Raw genomic sequence first — 13,357 nt, forward strand, 5'->3', positions numbered from 1 at the left:
AGTGTGCCAAAGAGTGCCACAGCTCTTGGGTCTTAACACTCAGCTCTCTCCTCTAGGATGAGGCCCACAGATTTTATCTTCAAGTACAAAACTCACCTTTTCCTCCTAAAGCAGAGCTGCTGCTGCTGCCACCTACCTTCTACACCGGAATAGAAGCTGGGAACATCCATGCACCAAGTCTGGAAAGGAGCCCAAGATCTGCTGAACCTGAAGGGATATAAACCCAAACCTGAGGCAGTGCTTGGACATGTCAGAACCCACTGAGTCACGGAGATCGCTTGTTGGAAAGCCTTTTCTATAGCAGACCCCAGCACCTACCCTGCAGAGTGGATGGTTCTACCAGTCAGGTGGGATTTCATATAGCAGGAGATGTAGAATAGGATGAGGAGGAGCTACTATGGGTTGCTGCAGCCTTGCAGCTTGCATCTTTGTGCTGAAATTGCATGTAAGTCCATGAGCGGCTCCAGCATCCTGCTGGGAAGCAGTACCCATTTTATGAGCAACTTATTTTCTTTACAACTGAGATGCCATCACTCCCTTCCAGTTTGCAAACTAAGTATAGGAATGATTTCATCCACCTTCAATAACGCAGCCATCGCTATGGGAGAGAAAGCTTGACAGATGTCTCACAGCACTCAACAGCCTTATACTACAGTTTGGGGCAGGAAGCGAGAAAGGATATTATATCAAACAGAAAGCACGGGAGAACTTCAGCTTAGACAGAACTTACTTAGTCACGCAAGAATTGGGTCAGCGCTGGGGGATATGCGTTCACATCCTGCAGCAGCCTTGGCACAGCCCAAAATAGCAGCAGTTAGGTAAAAGCCAAGTGTCTTCCCCTTTTTTTCTCCCCACTGCAAACACGAATGCTTACATCATTAAAGAAGGAACACAAACGGAACAGCCCAGGGCTATGATTTGCAACCTTGCTGCTCTGCAGATGAACTTTTTGGATACCTCGCTGGTACCCACTGGTGGCACTGAGCTTTAGGGACGCAGCATAGCTACGTGTCTGCAACACATTCACTTTCCTGCTCCTCTCCACAAACGTGCTGAGGGCTGCTAGGCTGCATTTGCACCAGAACACATGAAAGTGCATGCAGAGCCACATAACTCCATTCGTTCTCCTGCCAGGCTTCATAAGGAGCAATAAGAGGAAGCAGAATTTAGGAGCAGGTCCTCAGCACACCCATCAACGGAGAGCTGTTCCATGGAGAAAGGCTTTTGCACACATGATGGTTGTTATATTGTTTGGGAACACCCTAGAATTGAAATCACTGCAGCCGGATTCCTGGGGCATCAAATGAATTCAGAAGAGAGAAACCTCTTGGAAGGAATCTGCAGAAGTAATTGGTGCCTAATTGATTCCCATTTAAACCAGGAGGCATTAAAGGAGCTGCTTGTCACCGAGTACCTGATATACTTCAACCTCGTGTCCTGGAACCCTGTGCCTGGTTCCCAAGGTAAACACATGTGATTTCTTTCAGAAACGCATCTGCGGCGCAAGAATTCATTACACACATCCCCGATGGGCAGGAGCCAAAACATTTCCAACGCGCCAAGTTACCAGATTGCTATTAAGCTGCAAGAGTTAAAGGGAAGGCGCAGAGAAAGGCAACCTCCTTCCCTACTCCAGGTGGCTTAGGATAGACTTACGCTGCTTCCCAAAGTGATGAGGCAAGCGGGAGTTAGAGGTTCTATCCAGCAACAGCTCGGTCCCCCTGGATGCCTCCCCTTAAACTGCGTGAGGGAGAGGGAAAGGAGTGAAACCTATTCAATTACATCAAGCTCACGGCCGGCTTAGTCAAATCATTTATGGAGTGAGGGAACCCGGAGCGTTTTGGGCTGGAGCCATCTGCTGTTATTTGGTATACAGAATCGGTTTCTATGGATTTTATTAATAGGTCACGCGATTGTGTACGAGGATGTGAGACGTGAAGCTCTCCGGAGGGGTCCCTGCCTGGGGCTCCTATTGCCTTCACAGGCAGCAGCTCCAGCTTTCTGGCAGCCCTGTAAACCTCCAGGGGAACGGCTCCGTGGTTAGGATTCTGCCTGCATTTCTGCCTGCATTTCTGCCTGCATTTCTGCCTGCGTTTCTCTCTCCCCACCAACATTTCAAGCTGACTTTCTTCCTGTATCATCTCTGCAACTCAGTGTGGAAATAGGGACGCAATCAGAGAAGTGCTCCTGCTCCTTTTCTTTGCTGTCTGCAAAATTCTCCTTCTTTCCACCCAGCGGGATCCTTATTGCAGACCTCAGGCCCTACTTGCATTGGCCACGGCGTGCGTTGGCCCTTTACGGTGTGCATTCTGTTTTGATCCAGCTGAGAGCCACCCCAATGCCCCACTCCCCATCTGGTCCCTCCCTCCCCCGTTAACACGACCCCCAGTCCCAGCATACAGCCCTCAAGCCGGGCAGCGCTTTATGGCGCCCCCTGGCGGCTCGGTTCGGCGATGCGCCCCCCGTCGGTCTTGGCTCCGCTCTCGGCTCCGCTCCTTCTCCGTTCCCCCCATTGGCGGCGGCGGCTCCGCGCGTCATCGCTTCCTCCCGCTTTTGTGCACCGCCCCGCGTCCCGCTGCCGCCGCCGCTCCGGATCCAGCCGTGCCGTTTCCAGTTGCAGCCGTGCCGAGTGGATCCGCCGCTCATGGCTGCCCGCTGGTAGCCGCTCTCCGTTCGGGTGAGGCTCTGCGGGGACGTGGGGCTCTTTCCGCGGGCGGTGCGTGCGTGCGGCCGGGCTGCGGGCTGTGTTTGCTTTGGCTCTTTCATTTTTATTCTATACTATTAGCCCTGCTGCCCATCCCTTGGACAGCCCTTACAATGGAAGGCCTTTGGGGTTTCTGCTGCTCTGTGCCTCAGCAGGGTTTCTCAGCCCTGTAGGAGCTCCTCGGTGGGCTGCCAGCCTGCTGGGATGCGGGCATACAGGCTCTTTTGCACCTTCCTTCTTTCAGTGTGTGCTGGTACTGCAGTTTGTTCCATCGGTCTCATTGCAAAGAGATGCAGCGTGGCTTTTCGTACAGAGCCTGCAAGCTGATGGACTACAGCAGCACGGGAACTGCTCTCTTCTCCCCATCCCTCCCCATACGCTGCTACGGGCTGGCAGCGCATCCTGGTGTGAGCATGCAGCTCGGACTTGCTTTGCTTTCTGAGTTTTGCTGTTGGGAAGGGCCCGGTGGGGATGGCAGGGATTGCAGCGGTGCTGGCAGGACTCACTTCTGTGCCTCCTGTTGCAGAGCTGCTGCTGGAGGGAAGTGAGTCAGGGAGGTGAGAGGGTCATGAGCTGCAGTGGGAAAGGAATTAAAGTCAAGACTTTCAGTGGCAGCTCAGCCAGCTCATCTGCTCCGAGGAAACGCTCTTTTTTTTCTCTCTACAAATCTCTGTGTATCCCCACATCCAGCACAGGAGGGGGCTGCGTGTCCCTGGAGGCAGCAGAGCCCTTCAGCTCCTGCATTGTGATGGCTGGTGTTTGCCAGCTGCAGGCGATGCGTTCTGGGCTCGCTCCTTCCCATTCCCCTCTGCACATATCCCAGCCAAGCGCAGCATGCGCAGCCATGTGCAGAATGTCAGCTGTGCACCGGGGAGATGGAAAACGCATTATAGAGCCATAAGAAGGGGAATATGGAATCTTATTCGTTTTGTTTCCCCTCTTAGAGCCCTCAGGCTCTCCTCAGTCTTTGCAGAAGAGCTCTGAATAACCCGCTGATCCCTAACCTGGCACAATCACCCTGTATCCCCAGGCTGTCTTTATTTTCCCATTTAAGCTCTGGGAGGCAAAGTGGGTGATGGGACGTTTTTCAAGGAGCCCTTCCAGGAAAAAGCATCCTTGCAGCTCTGTGGCTCCAGCAGGGCTCCCTTTCTTCTCTCCCTGCTGCCTCCTTGGCTCTCTACATGCTCCTTCCAGGTGCCTTTTTAGCCTTCACCAGGTGGGATGCAGGGTTACTCCATGGCTGTGCCCGGCCATGCCGCCTTTGTGTGATGCACTGGGCACTGGGTTGCCATCTACCGTGCTGCTTTCGTGCAGGAGAGATGAGATGAGTGCTTTTCCCATCTGTGAAGGAATGTGTGAGTGCATATGGCTGTGGTCTTGTTGGCGTTTTGGTTTCTTTTCAGTCTCTCCTCACACTTCTGATCCCATCTGGCCAAGTAATCTCTTTATTAGTCAGTGAAATGGCAACCGGTGGCCAACCCAACCATTGCCCTGCCCGATCACTGTCCCCATCTCGTCTTTAATAACAGAAGAATAGAAAATAGAATCATAAAATCATGAAGGTTGGGAAAGACCTCAAAGATCATCAAATCCAGCCATCAACCCACCCCTTCCATGCCCGCTGACCACGTCCCTCAGTGCCACCTCTCCATGGTTATGGAGCACTTATAGGGACAGTGGCCCTATCACCTCCCTGGGCAACTCTGCCACTGCATCACCATTCCTTCTGAGAAGGAATTATTCCTGATAACCAACCTGAAATCTCTGCCTTCTGCTCCAAAACTACTGGGGGATGATTCCCTGCAGAGGATGGATTGCTCAGGAAAGCAGAACGAGAGTGATGAGCCTTCCCTGTGCCGCCATGCCAGGAGCCGTGGTGTGCCATAATGGTGACATAGGGAGGAATTTGGTCCCTCGGTGCTGCAGCTGCTGGGGGAAAAGCATTTGGCCAGGTGGGCTGCAAGGGCTTGGGGTCGAGCCTTGTGTCTTTGTGGTTGGGGCAGGGCGTGCTGCTGGATGTCATCGTCCCATTGGCTTCGGAAGATCCTCATATCAATAGTAGTGGAGACCAAGCGGCTTTGGGTCTCTCATAGATCCTGTCCTCTCCCAAGTTAAAACTCACTCTGGTTACCATTAAATCAGCGTTTCTGACAAAAACTCCCCTGGTTTTGTGCTCCTCACTCTGCAAAACCATCTGGGCAGATGAACCTCCGCCGTACTGAAACCCAGGGAGGAGCTGAGCTGGAGCTTGGCTTGGAGCCGGAGAAACAGCACAGGACAAAGTCCGGGCAGCGCCGTGCATGGGCCAGATCCTGGAAGGAGCTGCTTGCTGCGTGGGATGCTGTGCAAACAGTGTGTGCTGGCCGGGCCCTCGGATAGCCTGAGCGCTCAGATGGTGATTAAACACCGCTCCTGTATTCCTAAGGCTGTCTTGGAGCGTTGGAGTTAATCTGGTCTGTTTGAAGGCTTTTTGCTCTTCTGGAGCCTTGCAGGTGCCCAAAGATCCCTTATAGGACTTTGGAAGTTTTGCATATAACAAGGCTTAGCTGGGGAGAACAGCTTAGAGACAAGGAGCAGGGTGAGGTCTTGTAGCTGGTGGTCAAGGTGAATGGATTGGAATACATGTGTGGACAGGAACTCTGATTTAAGTACTTTTTAGTTGGCCTCTAACCTGAGTGTGCCCTCAGGGCTACTGTCCCTTTTCTGCATGCTGGGTCATTGCAAAGGCCAGCCAATAGTGTTATCTGTCTGTGGGTGATGCTGGTGGGTTGACTGCTCAGCTTGATGTCTGAAGAGATGATGCAGCCAATGCGGAAATGGGTGGCTGGAAGGAGGTGTGGGTTGGGAGCGTGCAGCAAAGCGGTCTGGCAGCTCTGCGAGTGATGACTGTGTGGTACTTGGAGGTGGGAGGGTTGGGTTTGCTTCTGCTGAGGTGAATCAATCCCAGAATGGTTTGGGTTGGAGACTCAAAGACCGTCCAGTTCCATCCATGGGCAAGAACCCACCAGACCAGGTTGCTTAACGTGCATCCTTCCATACAGCCACAAGGCTGGGTCGAGCTCCTGGAAGGCTTTCCTTGCTGGTACAGGGTGCTCTCACTGCAGCCTCAATGCCTTTGGTTTGCATTCAGCATGGAAGCACAACCCAATCCCGACTGCAGTCCTCCTGGCTCTCAGCCTGCTGAGCAGCTTTTGGGAAACCTGAGCACCCAGTTAATAAACCAATGGAATGCATTTGCTGCTCTTTGGTCTTAATCCTTCCTTGCTGGTGTAACAGAGTAGCCAAAGTCATTAGAGAAACATGCAAAATATTTCAGTTATTTCTATTTGGACGGTGCTGGTGGCAAATAAGAGATAAATAGAGTCTGCATTGAGCTGTGCTTGGTTTGTTGCATCACTGGTTTTATTGGATGAGTACAAGGTCCAGCTCTGAATTGCTGCTGTCTGGGTTCAGCCCAGCATCAGGGTGTGTTGGAGCTGCATCGTGCCTAATGAAGAGGTGGGCAGGTGGAGAAGCGAGGGGAAGGGCTGCATGTGTGTGCTTCGGGATGGGACTGGCTGGGGTGAGGGTGTTTTAGACGCAGCTGTGTTCTGCTTAACTGCATGTTGGCATCCTTTGGGCTGTCCTTGCAGTTCTTGAGAAATGAGAAGAGGAAGCAGTTTGGTTCGAGACTGAGGAAAGCTGAAGGATGTCTTTAATGCATCCGTGTGCCTTGAGTTGAACGGATGTATGTGTGCTGTGTAGTCCCTGGTTGGAAGTAGGATGAAGCAACCTGTGCTCCTTACAAGCCTGCGGTGTTGGCTTTTGGTCTGGTAGGCAGGAGGTTGTCTGTATGCTCCAGCTTGTGAGATGACCCCATCCCCTCCATTTGTCGTGTGTGATGAGGACCACAGAACCTGTCTGCTAAATCCTATAAAACAAGGCAGCCGTGCTGCAAGGCTCCATTCGGGGCCGTTTCTGACATAAGCCATCAAGAAGCAGTCTGCTTTCCGACTTACTGCTGGAAGTGTGTGGTTGTGGATGGATGAGCAGTTGCTTACCTAGCATTACCAAAGCAACGAGTTGTTGCTTTCCATGACTCATGAAAATGCGCTGTAGGTTCTCTTAAGAATGGCTGAGATCATTATTTTGGCTGGGGCCAAGGCTCCGGTTTCCTTAGCAAATAGCAGTGGAGGTGGAGGGAGGGGGATTTCCAAACCCATTTCTTTGTATGGGTGAGCTGGGTTTTTGAGCTTGCTTCGTGAAATAACTTGCTTTCATTTGAAAAGAAGGGGAAAAAGAAAAAGACCTGTGACTTCCACATCTGTTTGGGTTTTGTGGCATGTCCCGTGTTGTTCTGTTTTGCCTTTCAAAGAGGAAAGGTAACCAATAACACCGCAGGGTTGCATGCTGTATTTTTCCGCTTCAACAGGCATGGAAACACGGGTGGCATTTTTCTTCTAATGCAAATCATAGAAATCAGAGCCCCGTCCAACCTGATGTTGGCTGTTAGCAAGTTGTGTTTTAGTGTCTGGTCAACCTGATGTCTTTTTATTTTGTTTTCTATTAAGTCATTATTTGAGTCACTTTCTGGTTTGGGCTGCTCAGCCTGTAAAGAGCAACGCTCGCATCCCTGAGAACCAAGTGGTGCAAGAGGAGCATCAGGTGGAGGGGAATGGGAGCTGTGGGATAACGGCAGGACCCCCAATGCTTGGTGGGCTCTGCGCCCAGCTTACAGCCTGTCAGGGGGAGCAGCTGTACCGCAGCACCTCTGAGCATGCAGAGGGGGGAATGTCCCCCTTGGGGCTGCACAGGGGGCAGCACATCTATCAGGGAATACAGCAGTGTAATTGCAGCGGCGTAACTGCCTGGCTGAAAGCCAGAGCTGAGCGGGAACAATGTGACTGAACAGGTTTGTGTTCGCTTCCTCGTAATCTCAAAGGTGAGATAATGCAGAAACTCAGAGGAGTTTTTGCTCTCCTTTGGCTTCTCATCGCCGTGCATCTTGTTTAGCTCTCTAGCTTTGAGCACCGAGGGCAAAGAGCACTGGTTTTATCCAAAGCATCACCTTGCTGCCCTTTTCACATCACAGCGCAGCAGACCGTAGGTGGAAGCCTTCTGGATCGTCATGATTTCTTTCTACGCAGAAAAGGAAATAACTGTGATCTGCAGCCTTCTGTTCTCAGCGCTTGCGGATATGCGGATGCAGGGACAAAGTTCATGACTTCATGCCGTGATTAGCTGCAGCTCACATGGCTGTAACATGGCAGCACTGAGCCCAGCAGGGCTGCACCAGCGTGGTATGGGATGCATAAGAGCTAAAGAAGGCTTTTGCAGCAGGGCTAGTCCTCAAGGCAGGGGAGGCTTAGGCTGGATCTTAGGAGGAGGTTTTTCACCCAGAGGGTGGTGATGCACTGGAACAGGCTGCCCAAGGAGGCTGGGGATGCCCCATCCCTGCAGGCATTCAAGGCCAGGCTGGATGTGGCTCTGAGCAGCCTGGGCTGGTGGTTGGTGACCCTGCACATAGCAGGGGGTTGATACCAGATGATCTTTGAGAGCTTTGTGGTGTATGGGAAAGTGTTGCTCTGAAAGCCGTGCTTTCTCATCTGTGAATTACAGGTGGGGATGTTTGGGTGTGTTGAAGCCCATCCAGGTTAAGTCATTCCCCCCAGTGTAAGGTTTCCATGGTATAACAGTGGAGAAAGAGTCCTGAATCCCATTCCTTCCTCCAAGAAAGAAATTATTAATTACAGTGAACTCAGAACATTCCAGACTTCCTGACTTACCTTTCTTTCTTCAGCTCTGACATCTGCAAGTACTTCTTTTTAATCAAAAATAAGGAAGTGTGGATTCTGATGTAATCATGTGATTCCAGGAAACGGGCTACTCATGAAAAACACCAAATCGTGTGAGAATTTGCAATGCTCAGGATCAGCCCTTGGCCCAGCATCTGAACTAGAAACCAAAGCAGAACTTACTACTTTCCGCCCTCTTTCCAGTGTTGTGACTGGCAAGTGTTGCTTCACCATCCACTGACGCCCATCCAGTTGCAAGAAGAGATGTAGGTTGCGTGACTCCCCAAGCCCTTGCATCATTGCCCCCTTCTTTCTGCTGGACAGGATGCTTCTCTCTATTGGACAGGATCATGCTTGAGTGCTTGAGAAGTGCGGGTTGTCCAGTAATACTGGAACGAGGTTCTTGCACTGCTTGTGGCTGCTGGGAGAGGAATGAATGGACTGACTGGGGTGCCTTAGAGCTCATTGAAGCTGAAGGACCACGTGCGAGTCCTCCTCAGCTTAATTCTCCTTGGGCACATCCTGCAAGCATGAAGGAAATAACAACAGGAAGGGAGATGTCTTTGGAGGGCAGTGCTCTGCCAACGTGAGCAGGCGAGCAAAGCCAGCACGTTTCTTCACACCATGGGAGATATTTATTCTGTGACTAAGCATAAAAGTTAAGAGATGGAAAAGGTCCTATGAGATCATATCGTCCACCTCCCTGCTGGCGCGCGGTTTTCTCCCTGGGGTGTTTTTATGAATGGGCTGTCAAGCAGATGGGACTCATTTACTGGAGGTACCATGGAGCAGCCCGTGCAGGTGTGGGATTCCTTGCGCACGTGACTCCACTTGCATGTGCACCAGTTGCTTGCAGCAGGAGGATCTGGTAGTAAATCAGACTCAGCATTCTTTGCGTGCCTCAAGCCTTCCCGTTGACTTGCCGCAGCTCGGTTTCTGCAGGCATCAGCCTATCTTGGAATGTTCTGGGGATAAGCTAATTGTGCTTGATGCGTATGATCGAGTAGGTGGTTTGAAAACTAATGCTAGGGGAAAAAAATAGAATCTTTTTTGGCAAGGTGAGGTCAGCCAGCAAGACATCTGCACAGCTGGCCTGGGCTCTACTTGCTGTGGTCTATGACGGCGTCGCGTGAAGGCTCCCGGAGGAGACATAGGAAAGGTGCAGGTGGAAATGCTATTGCTATGACAAACAGATCCGTGCTGCAGTTTCAAGCCGGAGCTTTGGGACCATCAGCACTGCCTCGTTTATTACTCCTCAGAATGTGTAACCATAGCACAGCCTCATGCATACGTACCTCTGCTTTTCTTTTGTTTCACACAGCCCGGTTTCGTTTGTGGCCCAGAGCACTTAGCAACTCACAGATTGCAGTCACTGAGTGTTGGGTAGGAAGGGACGGGTCCTGTCCTTACCTAATTCAGGGAAGATTTGGAGCATATGCAGAACGTAGGTAGGGGTTTGGAGTAGAAATTTCTTATCAAGGCGTGTGCTGCCTTGCTGTGTTGGGACTGTGCTGGCTTTTGCATCTAGGATACTTTGCTGCCTTCAAGAGCGTCTCCTGGTCAACAGTGATGTGAGGTCAACATTGGGGATCGGGAACCAGGTTTGTTGTGTGATACAGGTGAGCAGCCAAGCTTGCTTTGCCAACGGGGAGAAGCTTTTGCTGGAAGTAACCCCACGTTGGGGCTGTGTGTTGGCATTATTGGTCAGTATCTCAACACCATGCTGCATTTCATGTAGTTCCCTGCTGGTGTTACGGGACATCCCTTGGTGCTCTGCTGAATCAGGAGGAGTTTTCCCCTATATGCGAGGAGGGTAGGGGCCGGGTGTTCCATGGCACACACCATGTCCCTGGCACCGATGGTCTTTTTCTTGGCACGTTGCATGGAAGTGACAGTATCACAGATGACGTTTTCCAGGAAGGTTTCCAACACTTGTAAATGAGCCCTGAGATGAGCTTCACCTCCTTTCCTCCAGCAGACATCTTGTGGGGAGGGGGGGACTTACAGCAGGGCACAGCGCACGCAGGGAGAAAGTCTGCCTTATTATTGTTTCATTTGGAGAAATCTTAGCCTAAGGATTTAAAAAGCAACTGCAAATAATGCCTGGACACCACCTCTCATCATCAATTAGCGGCATTAAATACTCAACAGGGAGAGTTAATTAGAAAACTGAAGTCTTTCTGTCAGGATAGCCTTCTGGTTTCCATTCAAATGCAGCTGAAGGACTGGAAAGGCTCCTGTATTTTGTTTTGATATGCAGGCGTATGTTCCTTTCCATCCTGGAAATTAATTCTGTCTGTCTGAAACTGGGCCGTGGGAATCGATATTGAGTTGCTCAGTGTTTCTCAGGGCTCTCTTCTGAAGACGAGCTGACTGTTTCCCTGCTGTGCCTAATAAATGACCTGGTTTGGGAGCAGCTGAGCAACTGCTGCTCTGACAGTCTTTGCATTTGAAGGTGTTGCTCTGACAGTCCAGGGTTGGTCCGTGGTCTCTTGCAGCTGATGGGCTCCTCTCTTCTGAAGGTCTTCAGGTCCTATTTCCCTGCTCTGGTGCTACCTGCTCTGGTTCCTGCACTGTTGATGGCTCACATTGCATCATGTGTGGACAGTCACACACAGGAAGGCAAGCTCACTTGAGTTCATGTGATACTGCAGGTCAGGAGGACAAGGAGAATGAATCTTATGTGAAAGCTGACCCACGTGCTCCTGTTTCATAATCTCATCACCACCCCATCAATGTGTGCACAAACTGGAGACGGCAATAACCCGGGGCTATGCAGGAATGCATTCCTTTCACCCAGAAACACAGCATGCATTTTAATCTTCCTTTGCCACTGAGTGCTTGTTGAGCTTGGCTTCCCCTGGTCTCATCTAGATTCAGAATTACGCAACAGAAGTGGTGTGAGCAAGAAAATAATCGGAGAATAATAGAGCATTGGGAGTTGGAAGGAGCCCACAAGGATCATTGAATCCAACACCTGGCTCTGTGCAGGACCACCCAAACATCACACTGTGTGTCTGAGGGAGATGTCCCAACCCTTCCTGTACTCTGGAGCTGTGAAAAGGGTCTTGAGGTGACTGTAGGGCTGATCCTCTGGTCCTGGACTCCCCACATGCCATGGGGCTTATTCTTCTTGCTGATAGGAATCACAGAATGGCCTGGGTTGAAAAGGACCTCAAAGATCATCCAGTTCCAACCCCCTGCTATGTGCAGGGTCACCAACCAGCAGACCAGGCTGCCCACAGCCACATCCAGCCTGGCCTTGAATGCCTGCAGGGATGGGGCATCCACAGCCTCCTTGGGCAACCTGTTCCAGTGCATCACCACCCTCTGGGTGAAAAACTTCCTCCTAATATCCAACCTAAACCTCCCCTGTCTTAGTTAAAAACCATCCCCCTTGTCCTATCACTATCCGCCCTCGTAGGTGCAGGCAGGCTACAATGACCAGGCAGCTGCTGAGAGAGCAGAAAGTAGTTAAGTCTGAGCCCTCAGCTTCTCTGCGGATTGGAAAGTTGTGTTTTGATCAATCGAATGCATATGGGCCACAGGGTTGAGGCTGCAGCTTGTTAGGGCAGCCAGCTGAGAGGCCTATTGATCGCAGCCAGTGGAGGCTAATGGTGGCTTATGAGGGCTGGTAGGGCAAACTGTGGGAGAGGTGAGATGTCAGTGGGAAGCTGGGAATGAGGGAAAGTGGGTCTGTTAGCAAGTAGGCTGCCTTGGGGGGTGGCAGAACAGCTTTCATGCTTTTATCAGGATAGGACATGAAGCCTGGCGGCCTACCTGGGGGATTCTTAAGCTGTTTTAAATTGCTGTGCTCCAAAAATGGAAGGAAAATCCTTGCTTGATGTGTGTTCGTATCAAATTCCTTGTTGGCTTTCATGCAGTGTATTCCAGAGCACTGGGTTCCTCCTTATGTGAGCTGTTGGCGTGCATGCGTGTCACTCCTTGCTTTGCAGCCTTAGGAAAGTTTTTTTCTCCTCTGTCCCTTCAGGTCACTTATGAGATAAACCTGAAAACCTGGGCCCTGGTTACACACATCTGCAGAAGGTCCATCCCTGTTGCATGCTCGTAAACATAGGATTGCAAGCTTGAATGGCTTCTTTCTGACCACACTGTGTGTCGTGTGGTTTGGATGAGCAGAAGATGCCATATGAATGGGGAATGTCTCAAGTGTCCCCAAAATCTAACAATTCTTGTTAACCTAGTGCCTGATTTAGTGGTTGGCAGCCTTGTATGCAGCAAGGGATTGCAACTACATGATCTTTGGGATCCCTTCCAATCCAAGCCATTCTATGACTATGATAATCCAAGGAAATCTTTGATATTTCAACCACTCTTTGCATTTGAATCCCTCTTGGCCAAGCCTGCGGGCTGTTTGACCAAGCTACCCACATGCCTACGTTTGTATTCTCCCAGCTCAAACAATCTCATTCGCTTTGCCGTTGTTTTTAACGCTACCCCAGCCCTGGCCTCTGTAGCTCTTTGAAAATAACATTTACAATAATATTTTTAACAGTTCCGTAGTATACAAAACTCCAGCGCCCTGGCAGGACTCCCGGAAACTTGCTGAAAGTTAATGTGGTCAACTCTTAAAAAAAAAAAAAAGGAGAGATTTTTTCCGCTTGACTCTTTGCTTGTTAAACGCTCTGAGCCCAACATGTTGTTCACCGCTGCTTGATTAAAAAAAACAAGGAAAGTCCCAATTTTAGCAATGCTAGTTTGAGTAGCTTTCCAGCTGAGACACATTTTAGGGGCAACCGTGGCTTGTTATTGTTTTACAGTGATGTGTCCATACACCTTCAAACCAATGTATGAAGTGGAGCTCAGGCTGGGATGAGGAGGTACTGCTGGGACTACTGGAAGGGACCTCAAAAGGCCA

The 13,357-nt window shown here is 50.7% G+C and overlaps 1 protein-coding gene across 3 annotated transcripts in view; it reads left to right on the plus strand.

Moving 5' to 3' along the window:
* Window positions 1–2,540: 2,540 nt before the first annotated feature.
* The window catches only part of LOC140248163 (mitogen-activated protein kinase kinase kinase 3-like), a 54,479-nt gene continuing 43,662 nt past the window's right edge, over window positions 2,541–13,357 (plus strand). For all 3 annotated transcript variants that reach the window (XM_072328649.1, XM_072328652.1, XM_072328651.1), the window contains exon 1: window positions 2,541–2,677. The gene's annotated coding sequence lies outside the window, so the exon portion shown is untranslated. The remainder of the gene's footprint in view (window positions 2,678–13,357) is intronic.

This window comes from Excalfactoria chinensis, chromosome 2, assembly GCF_039878825.1.
Source record: "Excalfactoria chinensis isolate bCotChi1 chromosome 2, bCotChi1.hap2, whole genome shotgun sequence".
Lineage (NCBI taxonomy): Eukaryota > Metazoa > Chordata > Aves > Galliformes > Phasianidae > Excalfactoria > Excalfactoria chinensis.